This window comes from Pristiophorus japonicus, chromosome 33, assembly GCF_044704955.1.
Source record: "Pristiophorus japonicus isolate sPriJap1 chromosome 33, sPriJap1.hap1, whole genome shotgun sequence".
Lineage (NCBI taxonomy): Eukaryota > Metazoa > Chordata > Chondrichthyes > Pristiophoridae > Pristiophorus > Pristiophorus japonicus.
The window spans coordinates 6,370,065-6,384,010 of record NC_092009.1 but is presented as its reverse complement, the minus strand read 5'-3'; the positions used below and the strand labels follow the sequence as shown (position 1 = coordinate 6,384,010).

General features: G+C 44.1%; 1 non-coding gene across 1 annotated transcript; it reads right to left on the bottom strand.

The window, feature by feature from the left end:
• Positions 1-12,930: 12,930 nt before the first annotated feature.
• Positions 12,931-13,014, bottom strand: trnai-gau (transfer RNA isoleucine (anticodon GAU)). Its single transcript has one exon. It is a non-coding gene; the product is annotated as a tRNA-Ile (tRNA).
• Between the last annotated feature and the right edge of the window lie 932 nt (positions 13,015-13,946).

The following is a 13,946-nucleotide window of genomic DNA, read 5'->3' as shown; positions in this document are numbered from 1 at the left end:
TTCTAACCACTGCTCCCATTTTTTCGGACAGTAGCTGTTAGTAATGATTTTGCTATTCTCTCTTAACCTTTCTCTAGAAGCATATTTTTTTTCTTGAAGTGTCCCTTTATCATGCCCTTTCGGTTTTGTCATGACATCATTTCTTCTTTCCACCATGTGACAGGATTTCCTTTTCGTTCTTTCCTGCCCTCCACCTCTCCCTGCTTAAGTAACTGCTTAAAATCTGTAACATCTCCAACTTCTGACAGTTTTCATGAAATATCATCGATGTGAAACATTATCTCTGTTTCTCATTTCACTAATGCTGCGTGTCTTGTTGTATATGTTCAGCAATTTCTATTTGCATTTCCTATTCCCAGCATCCCCAGTATGTTGCTTCAGAAAAAGTAACATTAGTGCTATGGATAAGAGGTTTCCTTATCAAGTGGTGATGAGGCGATCCTGTCAAACCGGAAAGAACGGGTTCAACCTCTGTCTGCGCTTTCAAATAAGTTCCCGTCGATCTCCTGTTGTTACGAGCAGCCCATAATTATCTCAAATGGTAATCGATCAACAGGTTCACTGACCCGGGAGTTTGAAAAGCCATTGAATGTTTCTGAGTCCGTTAATGTTCCCAATCTTTTGCTAAATGTATTTATCTGAAGTCACGTGCAGAACATTATTACCCGTTTCCCACAGGATTAAAAGAACCACACCGAGGTAGAGGATGATTATCCGAGAATGACAGAGTACTGAAGGAGACTTTTCGGCCCATCATGATTGAGCCGGCTTTGTGAAAATGCTATCCAATCGGACCCACTTTCCACATAGCCCTGCAATTGATTCCCAGCAAATGTTACCCAATTCACGTTTGATGGCAAGCATTTCAAGAAAATGTCATAATTCGCTACAATGTACATTAATTGAAGGAATAACAACACCAAACTAAAAATGTTCAAGCCGTGGTTAACAAAAGAAATGAAAGATATAATTAGATTCAAGGAAGAGATTTATAATATTGCCAAAAATAGTAGTAAGCCTGAGCATAAGGGAGTTTTGAGAATTTAAAAAGCTGTGTGCTGTCAATCCCGGATCACGCTGTGTCTGTTTAAAAGGGATCTACTGTCAGTCCTGAACCTTTCTTTGTCTTTGTAAATGGGACGTGCTATCAGTCCTGGATCATTCTGTGTGTGTGTAAAAGGGACGTGCTCTTAGTCCGGGATCATTCTGTGCCTGTGTAAAAGGGATATTCTCTTCGTCCAGGATCATTCTGTGTGTGTGTAACAGGGATATACTCTTTGGACTGGGTCATGCTGTGTGTGTGTAAAAGGGATCTTCTCTCAGTCCAGGATCATTCTGTGTCTGTGTAAAAGGGACGTGCTCTCAGTCCTGGTTCATTCTGTGTTTGTGTAAAAGGGATGTGCACTTAGTCCAGGATCAATCTGTGTGTGTGTAAAAGGAATGTGCTATCTGACCTGGACCATTATGTGTTTTTGTCTGTTTCAAAGGAGCGTGATTACAGTTCTGATTACCGAATATTTAAGATGATGTGATCGAAAGCGCATTTGGATTATCTGCGTGTGTGCGGACCCACTTTGCAATTCTACTGTTCTGTAATTCAATATATGTTTATCTTTACGTGAAACACTTTTTATCATAATAGTGGCCCTGAAAAAGTTCACAATTCTCTTCACACAAATGCATATCATTACGTCATTGCATTTCATCGTATCGAAGGAGGCCATTCCGGCCCATCGTGTCCACATTTGCCGAACAGGAGCTATCCAGCCTCATCCCAATTTCCAGCTCTTGTTCCGTACTCTTGAAGGTAACGGCACTTTAAGTGCAAATCCAGGTACTTTTTGAAACCTGGGCAGGGTATCTGCCTCGACCATCCTATCAGCGGTGTGTTACAGATCCCTCTGGGTGAAAGATTTTCTGCACAAATCACCTCTAAACCTCCGACCAATTACAATAAATCTTTGCCTCATCTTTGTTGACCACACTGCTAATGGAAATAGGTCCGAACTAACACCTCTGTCTAGGCCCCTAATAATTGTACTTCCATGATTACCGTCTCCCCTCAGCCTCCTCTGTACCAAAGAAAACAAACTCACCCTGTCTAATCTTTCCTCATAGTTCAAATTCTGAGGTACAGGCAACATTCTCGTAAATCTCCTTTGTATCCTCTCCAATGCAATTACAAATTTCGTGTAATGTGCTGACACAGTACTCTACCGATAGACTAACTAGTGTTGTATAGAGATGAGGCATAACCCCCCTGCTCTTAAATAATGTGCATCGGCTGATAAAAGCAAGTATTCCATATGTCTTATCAACCACATTATCAACCTGGCCTGCAACGTTCGGGGAGCTGTGGACCTGAACTCCAAGGTCCATTTGTTCCGCTGCATTTCTTAGTGTCCTACAATTTATTGTGTATTCCCTTGCCGTATTTTCTCTTGAAGTATATATTACTAATTTGTGACATGTCATGAGCTGAATGTAGCAAGCTAGGTAAAAAAGGTAAATTAGAAATGAATTTTCAGTTGATTGACAAAGAGCCACATGCATCAAATATTTAACAAAATACCGACGAAGATGGGACTGGACCCCCGCGTGCAGAACACAATGGAGTCATAGTCCCTCGCGTTATCAAGTCGGCCACCGAGTGCCGCAACACGATCAGCCATCTCGTTTACTGATTTTTGCATCCGAACAGAACTCCCTTGCTAAAACAAGCCTTCGCCGCTTGTCCTGCCCGTGCACACGAATCGACAATGTTCCAAAAATCTACAATCAGCTTCTGTAAGCAAAGGGCCTTCCGTTACTTCAGGTGAGGGAATGTCAGAAATGGTCGGTTTTGAGACAGATTCAGAACGGAGAAAGACATGTTTCGCCCGCTGAGTTACATGACCATGACAGGACTTCTTTACTATTGAAGTAAATCACCTTATTCATTCGGCCTCGCGCCAGTGCTATCACCAGAAAAACTGTTGCGGGGAGAATTATGAGCAAAATAAAGGAGGGTTATTGATTATGGAAGGGAGAAAAGGTGGGAGAAGAGGTTGGTTTGAAGGAGTAAATAAGTTCAACTGCTAAAAACGTAATATCTGTTTCATTAAGTAAGGATAAATGTTTCGCTGTGTTCTATCAGCAAGTATCGGAGTGAACAAAAGATATAAAGCGAGATGTGTCGTGAATCGGATTCAAACCGAGGTTGCTACGGCACAACACAGCATACTAATCACTTTTCGATCACGGCGCCACACACCAGCTGCCACAGATTTCTTCTGACTGCAGCAAAGTTACAAACGGCGGTGGTCAGGAAATATGTAGTTTTTGTGATTAAGCCAAATTCAACCCCGCCAGAAATTATAGCAGCGTTGATATGCGACCAAGGCCCCGCACCATCTCGGGCCTTACTCCAGAATGGGAACAAGTGCAACCCCAGTTTCGTTTAAAGTGATTGCAGCAATATCACATGGCAAGAAACTCACCCTTTGTGAACCATGAAAACAGTAATTGCCAGCCCCGCTGTGAGGCAAACCGAGAATCTTTGTTTGCTCGACAGTAAGTTTGACTAGTTAAGCCACGGAGTGAAACCACGCCTTTGAACTATCGCCTCCACTCACACATATCTATCAGCTACCTCTCACTTCCATTTGGAGTTTAAGTCCCTTTTTTATTTAAGCTTCTGCCTTATCTATTCTCCATGTGTGCCAATGCTGCCTGTATCTCTCACTGCATTTATCTCGATGACAATCTGTGCATTGATTCTGAATGGATACCTTGTTTGCCTCTAACATGAAATAAATGAAGGACTCAGACAATTCCTCCTCTGATACTAGGGCCATAAAAAGCCAACATTTATAACAAGATACTGTTTATTGTGATCCAGAAAATACAATATTCCATCTGGAACGAGTTAGATTAAATTCTGTGCGAACGAGATTATGACACACCATTATAGCAACCATTTTAAACAAACAGAGAATGAACCCGGAGAGACGGCTCATCCCCTTAAGAGGGGAAACAGAATGAATAAAAAACAGATAATTAGGTAAAACTCTGCAGATTGTGCAGATTTTGTGGATGAAAAACTCGGTTTCACGTTCTGTCGGATAACCATTCCGATATTTTAGGAAAAATTTACAGATTACAGATTTATTCAACAAAATTAGCACCTGTACAAAATAAGCAGCGAGAAAGGACAAAAGTGAACGTCTTTGATACAGTGGAATGCAGGATCGATTAAATAATGAATGGCATAATGGGGAATTGGCAAAGTGTGTGGGAATCGTCTAATAAGGTAACAAACGATGGTCTAGAGGAGGTGTTAGTGGCAACACCAGAACCATTACCAGACAATGCTTATGATACAATACGTTGAACCTAATGTTAAGGCCAGAAGACTATAACATGCCGAAAATATTGGGTGTCAACGTCTTTTAATCAGACCACGCAACATGGCCAGCCCGGATTGATTTTCTGTCCAGTTTGTATTCGGCAGTCAAGAGACTAATTCAAAAGACAGCTTCTCACATCTTTTTAGCTCGAGAGAAAGAGGATGCACTCATATTCAGAGCAGAGGTGGACAATGACGCTAAATGTATGCTTATTCCAATTGAGGTGAGCTCATGCGTCCAGACAGGAAGATATACTGATCAAGTATTGGCCGGAACCAAAAACGGGTTTAGGTTATCCAACGAGACACAGAGTCGAGTACCTTTGAGATACTTTAACTTTACTCAGTTGGGTGAGTTTCACTTTGCTCTGGGATTTGGACGCTTTGGGAATATCGGCGCAAAATCACACGTTTTAACTTGAAATATTTCTGTTTACTCACGTCGACCGGCTGTGAGAAGTGGAATATTGAATAATAAATGGCAGGGCTGTTCCGGGATTTGGACCCAGGTCCTCTCACATTTCAAATGTGGTTAACCCAAAGCGAGATTCATAACCCTAGACCAAAGAGCCGCCGACAGAATAGAGGAGATCTCTCAGATTCTGACGGTATTGAGAAAAGATATTAGGCCCATCGTGCTTGTGCTCTCGCTCAGAGACCCGATCTAACCAGTCTCTCTCGCCACAATTCTACAAGTATTATCCCTTTGACGAATATATTATTAATTTGAGACATGACATGACTTGAGCAAAGTGCAGCATTGTCAGTGAAAGGGGAATTTGGCAATGAGGTGAAATCTGATTGACAAAACGACCACGGTGGGCAAAGCTGTAACACAATAACGACGAGGATGGGTTTCGAACCCATGTGTGCAAAGCACAATGGATTAGCAATCGATCGACTTAACGTCTTGGCCACCTTGTCAATCATTCAATCTCCTATGTTTTGTATCCAAAGAGAAATAATGTGCAAGATAGTACACTTTGCAGCTGCTCTGCCTCCGCAACCAGATCGACAATGATGAAAAGGTGCAATTAGATTCTTAAAGCAAACAGCCTTCCTTTACTTCATGTGAGTGACTGGAAGAGATGGTTGGTTTTTCGGCAGAATCACAACAAAGAATATAATATTTCACGCAGCGAACAAATTGACCGCAGTAGGACTTGAACCTGTTATCATTCTGTTAACGTCGAGGTTGTAATCGAAGTCAGACGCCTCATCCATTAGGGCGCATGGGCTTCACCATCAGCGCAACATTTGGTATTGTGTATATTGGGAGAGTTGAGTCCTGATTCAAATGTACTGACTTCCACGAGACACATGCTGAAGTCAAGGTCAATCAGGACCTGCACCTTTAATTCACAGCTCTCCACTGCTACACTTGCCTGAGACATGCCTTTATACACCTCAGTGGGAAAGGTATGGAGTGTCTCCTGCAAGTGCACCGCTTGTGGTAAGGTATGCTTATTGTTTCAGGTCATATCCAGTTACAGTCATGTATAGCATGGTAAGATACAGTAATATACAGTAATGTGAGATACATGACATCAACCTCCCCCAAGTTCTTATTGCCTTTATAGATTCAGTCTCGGAGGTGGTCTGCGCTCTCGCGTGGAGCGTCTTAGTTGTGGTTCCGTTGTTTGCTTGGTGCCTGTGGTTCGTTCGGTGTGATTGCTGGTATCTCGCCTGGGCTGTCGGTTTCGTTCGGTGTGATTGCTGGTATCTCGCCTGGGCTGTCTGTTTCGTTCGGTGTGATTGCTGGTATCTCGCCTGGGCTGTCTGTTTCATTTGGTGTGATTGCTGGTATCTCACCTGGGCTGTCTGTTTCGTTCGGTGTGATTGCTGGTGTCTCGTCTGCGCTGTCTGTTGAGACTGCCCTTTCCTCAGATTGTTCCACCTATCTGTCCACCAGATGTGGTGTGAATTTCACAGTGTCGTCTGCCTCTGGTTCTTCAGTGTAATCAGTGAATCTACTTTTTACTTGGTCTACATGCCTCCGGCAGGTTAGGCCATTGTCCATTTGTTTCACGAGTAAACTGTTTACCTCTTTGTCTTTTACTGTCCCTGCAAACCTTTTGGGACCCCAGCAATAGGTTAGCACAAACACTTTGTCCCCGATCTCATTTCACCTCCCCTTTGAATTTCGGCCATGGTGCTCAGTTAGCTTTCGACGCTTAGCGTCAACAATTTCATGCATGTCTGGGAGGATTAACGAGAGCATGGTCTTTAAGGTTCGTTTCATCAATAGTTGCGCGGGGGAAACCCCAGTCAACGAATGTGGACGAGATCTGTATGCCAGCAGCAGTCACGACAGGCGCCTCTGCAGCAAGGGACCTTGGATTCTGAACATGCCTTGTTTAATGACCTGCACTGCTCGCTCCACCTGGCCATTGGAGGCCGGGTTGAAAGTTGCTGTTTTAAAGTGATTGATGTCGTGGTCAACTATAAAATCGTGAAATTCTGCGCTGGTGAAACATGGACCATTATCACTGAACAATATGTCAGGAATGCCTTACATTGCAAACATGGTTCTAAGGTTCTCCAAGTGGTGGAGGTTGTGCTGGAGTTTAAAATGGTGCACTCGATCCATTTTGAAAATGCATCAATGACTACGAGGAACATTTTGCCCATGAATGGGCTTGCACAGTCGACATGCACCCACGACCACGGTTTGGTGGGCCAGCGCCAGGGTCTTAAGGGGCCTCCCTGGGGGCATTACTGAGTTGGGCACAAAAGGTGCACCGACGGACGCAGAGCTCCAAGTCCGCGTCAATGCCAGGCCACCAGACTTGAGATCTGGCTATGGCCTTCATAAGGACAATCCCCAGGTGCTCGCAATGGAGCTCCCGGAAAAATGCCTGCCTGCCTCGTAAGGGCATAACTACTTGGCTGCCCCACAGCAGGCAGTCTGCCTGTAGTGAGAGTTCATGCATGCACCTATGGAAGGGCTTGACCTCCTTGGGACAGGCATCGCTGCCTCTGCCCAGTCACCAGTTAAAACGCATCTTTTAACTAGAGATACCGTGGGGTCGCTGGTCGTCCAGCCTCTGATTTGGCGAGCCGTCATGGGCGAACCTGTCGATTCAAAGGCATTGATTGCCATGACCATCTCACAGTCCTGTTCGTCGGACACTTCTGTGGTCGCCAGGGGTAGCCTGCTAAGTGCGTTGGCACAGTAGTCTCTGCCTGGTTTGTGACTTATCGTAAGCCACCAGCATGAGTGGCCACCGCTGAATGCGCGCTGAGGCGTTGGCGTTGATTGCCTTGCACTTGGGTAGGAGAGACGTGAGGGATTTGTGGTCAGATTCTAACGCAAACTTGGCCCCGGAAAGGTATTGCTGCATCTTTTTGACACCATACACGTACACGAGTGCGTCCTTCTCAACCATTCCCGCGCTCTGCCCGCGAAAGTGACCTGGTGGCAAAAGCAACGGGCTGCAATTTACCTGCATCATTGACGTGCTGTAAAACGCAACTGAACCCATACGCTGACGCAGCACACATAAGCATTAACTTTTTACCTAGCTCAAAAAAGGCTAAAACACACTTGGAACATAGGAGGTTTCGTGCCTTATTGAAGGTGCGTTCTTGGGCGTCCCCCTAAAACCAATCGCACCCATTTCTGAGTAGCACTTGGAGAGGCTCCAGCATCGTGCTCAGGTTCTGCATAAAGTTCCCAAAGTAATTGAGTAGCCCGAGAAACGCACACAGTTCTGAGACATTCCAGAGACTGGGTGCCAGGTGAATCGCTTTGGTTTTGGATTCGGTTGAGCGGATTCCATCGGTGGCAATCCATCTGCCAAAAATTCAACCTCAGGCGCGAGAAACAGACACGTGGATTTCTTAACTCTTTGGCCTACCCAATCCAATCGACTGAGTATTTCCTCAAGTTTGCGGAGATGAGAGTCGGTGTACCTGCCCATGACGAGTATGTCATCTTTAAACACAACAGTCCCCGGGATGGACTTGAGCAGACTCTCCATGTAGCGCTGGAATATAGCCGCCGCCGACCTGATGCCGAATGGGCATCGATTGTACCCAAAAAGGCCTCGATGTGTGTTGATGGTGGTGAGTAGCTTCGACTCTTCAGTCAGTTCTTGCGTCATATATGCAGATGTGCGTAAAGTTTCGAGAAACGTTTACCTCCGGCGAACGTGGCAAATAGGTCCTCCGCTCTGGGCAGCAGGTATTGGTCCTGTCGGGAGACTCTGTTTATCGCAGACTTATAATCCCCACAGATTCACATGGATCCATCAGGCTTCTTGACGGGGATGATGGTGCTTGCCCAGTCGCTAAATTCCACGGGAGAAATTATGCCTTCCCGCAGAAGCCGGTCCAGTTCGTTTTCTCTCTATTCCCTCATCACATATAGATCCTCAGTTTGGTGTCGATCTTTGTGAGTTTTGGTCTGTTGCTTTTGTGCGGCCACAGTTGTTCAAATTGTTGAACGCTCATGAGTGATTGACTGGCCCCTGTGTCCAGTTCCATGTTGACGGGCATCCCGTTGAGTAGAACCCTCATCATAATTGGAGGCGTCTTGGTGTAAGAACAGTAGACATTGATCCTGTTAACCCGCTGGACCCCGGCGTCCCGTGCACTGTTCCAGCCAGGTACTGGTTCGCATTCCCACCCTACTGATTTGTATACCAGTCGAGCTGCTGTTTTTCTGCACATACGAGCCAGATGCAATGTGTAGTTGCAGTTTCTGCAAACGGCATGCTGAAATCGACACACCCTGATAGAGTGCCTTCCCCCACATCTCCAACACAGACCGTTTCCATTATTTGCGAAGGATGAGCTGCGTCTGGCTGATCTCCCTTGAGCTTCTCTCGATCTGTTGTTGATTGCTCGCATTGGGGTTGATGAGGTCTGAACTACCGTTCATGTGGCCCTTGATTTTGATGGATTCTGGCGCCACTGTCTGCTGTTAAAGGCCTGCTCTCCGGCCTTTGTCTGGGTGTGGGGGTAGCGGTTTGTTTCACAATGTGAATCCCTTGTTCCGATGCCTTGTTGGTTGTCATACCCGAAGTAAAGATCAGCCTCGTTTCTTCTTCGCCTGTCAAGAACATCTGTGTGACCAGTGCTGCTGCCTTTCAAGGTAAGTTCTTAGTCTCTATAAGCTTTCGGAATATGCCTGCGTGGCCTATTCCTTCAATAAAAAAAGTCTCTCAATAATTCTCTCCTTAGTTCATCGGTGAAATCACATGAACTAGCCAGCCTCCGAAGTTCCACATTGAAGTTGGGTATGCTTTGTTCCACACAGCGGCGGTAGTTGTAGAACCTGTGTCTGGCCATGTGTAGGCTGTTTGCTGGCTTCAGGTGGTCTCTCACCAGTGCGCTCAACTCCTCAAACGACTTGCTTGCTGGTTTCTTGTTGCCAGCAGATCTTTCATTGAAGCGTATGTTTTCGATCCACATCTGGTCAAGAGATGGGCTCTTGTCTTGTCAGCCTTTTTGTCGCCCAGCCAGTATTTCGTCACAAAGCTTTGCTGGAGCCTTTCTATAAAGTCATCCCAATTCTCTCCAGCATTGTAGTTCTCATCTGAGCTATTGGTAGCCATTCTGTCGATTCTGTGATCCCATCCTCGTCGCCACTGTAAAGTCCTGAGTCTAATGTACTGACTTCCACAAGACACATGCTGAACTCAAGGTCACTCAGGACCTGCACCTTTAATTCACAGCTCTCCAGTGCTGCACTTGCCTGAGACCTCCCTTTATGTACCTCAGTGGGACAGGTATGGAGTGTATCCTGCAAGTGCACCCCTGGTGGTAAGGTATGCGTATTGTTACAGGTTATATCCAGTTAAATTAATGTATAGCATGGTAAGATACAGTTATATACAGTAATGTGAGATACATCACAGGAAGCAAACTCGGGTCAAATGCTATGCCAAGGAGTGGGTTTAGGAAAAGATGAGCATATTTCGAGTAAATGAACAAATGCACTGCGATCTGGGTGCGCAGCGAAGCAGCCAGCCCCAATGTAACTTGGAACAGAACAGTTTAACAATTCGGTCTTTGCACCAGAAATCACACTCTAGCTTACACAAATCATACTCCTTCTCAAACTATGCAGGATAATGCGGGATTACGAGAAAATCAGTTTTAAAGGGACAGTTATGAACCGTAACTGACAAGCATCCCATTTAAACAGGTGCAAAATGATCCGCGAATGCAAGCACATCCATTTTACACAGATGCAGAATGACCCTTGAAAGACATCAGTTCACTTTAAAAGAATAAAGTGAGATTTATATCATCCCTGAAGGCGATTGTGCAGTGCGTGAGTGAGCTTGGGGGTCAGGCCCACGCGGGGCTGGGATAGTGATTGAAACCACATGTGATAGACAGGCAGGAAGGAGGGAGGGACGTAAAAGCACTAAAAGCCAATTAAGAAATATATATATATTTAATATTTTAAGAAAAGTAATACACTTAAATGTTATTTAAAAATAATTGAATTTGATTTGTTTGAAATAAATAAATAATTAATTCATTATCTGGATGTTTTTTGATTGAACGAAGGCTGTGCGACTGGAAAAATTCAATTGGAAATCACGGGGTGCAGTCAGTAAATACCAAAACACTGTAAGCCCATGGCGGAAGAAAAGCCGGACGGAAGATGTGGGCTACAAAGGCGCTCTTTTAAATTCACATGTGTCATTCTACTGCACCTGAGAGCAGCTGATTGTGCTGTGAAAGAGGTCAAATGTAATAGAGCCCAGTGCAGGCAGAACAGAAAAAAGCATATTTATCGTGAAAGTTAAAATGTTGGGATTGTAAATATTTATACATATATATATATATATATATATACATGTAAACACAAAGCCAGTCAGTTAGTCATTTCTTGTCTTGTCTTGAATTGATTTGATTTGAATTTAAAAAAACAGGTGGAGGATGTCATCATGTCACACAGCCCACTCGCAAGCCCTGGCTAAAATCGGTATATTTCTAACTTGTGTATTTTCCCTTCTTTCAGATGTAGAATAGCAAAATCCCACAGCAGATTCTTCTACTGTCAGAGAGTCCACGAAGGAGTGTTCAATCAAATCAGTATGGCTTCAAGTTGCATGTAATGCATTTGTCTCACATGACATGAAATGCACAGTAAGATCGCACTGCACGCTTGCAAACACTCTGGCTTACACAAACAAACAAACAAACAAATTAAATTCTAGCACCGTTCAAAGGCAGTTTTTGAAATTTGAAATTTGAAATCCGGGGCAGTCAACACTTCCCTTTTTTTAGGCACAGAATGATCCAACACTGAAAGCACACCATTTTAAACAGACAGAGATTGATCTCGGATAGGCAGCCCATCCTCTTAAAAGGGACATGGAAACATAATTAATAAAAACAGATGAATGTATAAAACTCAGCAGGTCGTGCAGATTCTGTAGATGAAGAACCCGGTTTCACGTTCTGTCAGATAATCATACCGATATTTTAGGAAAAAGTTAAATTTTACAATTTTTTTCAACAATAATAGCGCCTGGCAAAGATACGTAGCGAGAAAGGTCAAAAGGGAACGTCTGTGATACACTGGAACGCAGGAGTGATTAAGTAATTGATGGCACAATGGGAAACGGCAAAGTGTGTGGTATTTGGACAATAACGTAACAAAGGATGGTCCAGTGTTCGTGCGAATAGCAGAACCAATCTCAGGCAATGGGAACGATGCTTATGATCCGATACGTTGAACCTAATGTTGAGTCCAGAAGACTATAACATGACTAAAAGATATGCCTTCAACGCCTTTTCATCAAACCAGGCAGCTGGGCCACCCCTTGTTCATTTCCTGTCCGTTTTGAATTCGGCAGCCAAGGGACTAATTCAAATCCAGCGTCTCACATCTTTTCAGCTCTAGAGAAACAGGACACACTCATATTCAGGTCAGAGTTGGAGATTGAAGCTGAATGTATGCTTATCCCAGTTCAGGTGCGGTTATGCGTTGAGACAGGAATATATACTGATCAAGAATTGGCCGGAACCAAACATGGGTTTCGGTTATCAAACGAGACACAGAGCCGAGTACCTCTCAGATACCTTAACTTTACACAGTTGGGTGAGTTTCACTTTGCTATGGAATTTGGAAGCTGTGGGATCATTTGCGCAAAAACACATGTTTTAACGTGAAATATTTTTATTTTCTCTTACGTCGACCGGCTGGGAGAAGCAGAAATTTGAGTAAAAACTGGCGGGGGTCGTACGGGATTGTTCGCATTTTAAATGTGATCATCGCGAAGCGAGAATCGCACCCATAGACCATCGAGCCACCAACAGTGAAGAACGTAGCTCTCAGATTCTGACGGTAGTGAGAAAAGATATTCGGCGCATCGTGCGTGTGCTGTCCCTCCAGACCTAGCTGATTAGTATTCCTCTCCATACTCCTACAAATGTTATCCCTTTGACGAATATATTATTAATTTGAAGCATGACAGTTGTAAAGTGCAGCATTCTTGTTCGCAAAAGGGAAATATGGCGATGAGTGTAAATGTGATTGACAAACGACCAGGGGGATCAAAACTGTAGCACAATAACGACGAGGATGGGATTTGAACCCATGTTTGCAGAGCACAATAGATTATCAGTCCATCGCCTTAACCACTCGGCCACCTCGTGTCTTATTTAGCGACAAGTCACCCATTCAACCTGCTGCTTTTTGTATCCAAAGAGAAATAATGTGCAAGAAAGTCCACTTCACAGCTTGTTCTGCCTGTGCAAACAGATCGACAATGATGCAAATGTGCCATTGGATTCTTAAAGCAAACAGCTTTCCTTCACTTCAGGTGAGTGACTTTAAGAGATGGTTGGTTTTTCGGCAGCATCACAACAAAGAATATAAATTTTCATGTGGCGAACTAATTGACCACAGCAGGACTCGAACTTATAAGTTTCTAATAACGTCACGCTGGAAATCAAAGTCAGACACCTTATCCGTTAGGCCACGCGACCTCTGCATCAGCGCAACGTTTGTTGTTGTTTATATTGGGAGCAAATTCGGGGAAACTGCGATATGAAGGAGTGGATTTTGGTAAAGATGAGCATATTTCGAGTAAAGTAACAAATGCACTGCGATCTGGGTGCGCATCGGCGCAGACATCCCCAATGTAACTTTGAACACAACAGTTTAACAATTCGGTCATTGCATTTGAAATCATACACCTTCTCAAACTGCACAGGATGATCTGGGATTAGGAGAAAATTCGTTTTAAATGGACAGATTATGAGCCGGACCTGACAACCATCCCGTTTAAACAGACACAGAATGATCCGCGACTGCAAACACAACCATTTTTCACAGATGCAGAATGACCCTTGACTGACAGCAGTTCCCTTTTAAAAGAATAAATTGACATTTCTATTATCCCTGAATGCAATTGTGCAGTGAGTGTGCGTGGGGGTCAGGAACTCGCAGGACTGGGACGGTGATTGAAACCACAGGTGATGGACAGTCAGGAAAGGGTGAGGGACGTAAAACCAAGCCAGTCAAAAAGCCAATTTACAAATATATATACATTTAACATTTTCAGAAAAGATAAAATATATATTTTAT